Genomic DNA, 912 nt, shown 5'->3' with positions numbered 1-912 from the left:
CTGGCCAGAACAGAGCGTGGTGACTGCAGTTCATAATCCTGCGTACGTCAAAGTTGCCCCAAAGAGCCCACCGGTTCTCATCACGTGGAAACACCTGGCGAGCTCTGCCCACCTGTGACACGCAGATGCCCCTCTGCCCCTTTCCCCTAACTGGCCTGCTCTTTTCAAAAGTTATAAGAAAAAGGAAAACGTGGCTCCCGGGTGAGGCTGTCACTAGACTCCCCGTGGTCTGCGCAATAAAACGCATCACAGAGCCTCCGTGGAGGGAATGGGGCCAGGGCTGCCCCTTAAATCCGCCCGCGAACTTGTCCCCTCAAAGGAAGAGAGCGGGCTGGTGAGGCAGTGTGGGGGTGCCTGGCACCTACTCAGGGCTGAGGCTGGGCCAGGCCCAGGGGAGGGTCGGGGGGCTCCCAGGAGGAGGGGCTGCGTGAAGACCTGGGATCAGCGGCTGCCAGCCAGGGTGCAGCTGCCTCGGGTCAGCAGGGAGGAGGACAGGACCCCGTGTCCTGGCCGCGCCGCGCTCCCTCCCGCAGCTGTCGGGATGGGGACCCTTCCTTCCCCCCTCTGCCAGGAGCCGCGAGCGCCCCCAGCTTGTCTGGGCCCTGAGGTCTGCCTGGCCCATGTCCTGGAGGGTGGGTACATGCGTGTGGGACTGGAGGCCTGGTGGGGAGAACGAAGCAGTGCCCGGGGCTGGCACAGAGCCTGTGATTGTGCAAGGCTGGGGAGAGCTGCTCCGGGTCTGGACGCGACCCCAGCTGGGCTGCAGCGCCAGCTGGACCAGGCCTAGGGCAGGGCGGCTCTGGGGCGCAAGCTGGGATTGTGAAAGGGAGCGGCTGGCTCCCAGCCTCAAAGGGGAGGGAAGACGCCAGCCTCTGGCGGAAACAGCCCGAAGGAGCCAGGGGGTGGGGGCAC

Source organism: Condylura cristata, unplaced genomic scaffold (genome assembly GCF_000260355.1).
Source record: "Condylura cristata isolate star-nosed mole 26May11 unplaced genomic scaffold, ConCri1.0 scaffold00032, whole genome shotgun sequence".
In the NCBI taxonomy this organism is placed as follows: domain Eukaryota; kingdom Metazoa; phylum Chordata; class Mammalia; order Eulipotyphla; family Talpidae; genus Condylura; species Condylura cristata.
This window is presented reverse-complemented; position numbering follows the sequence as displayed.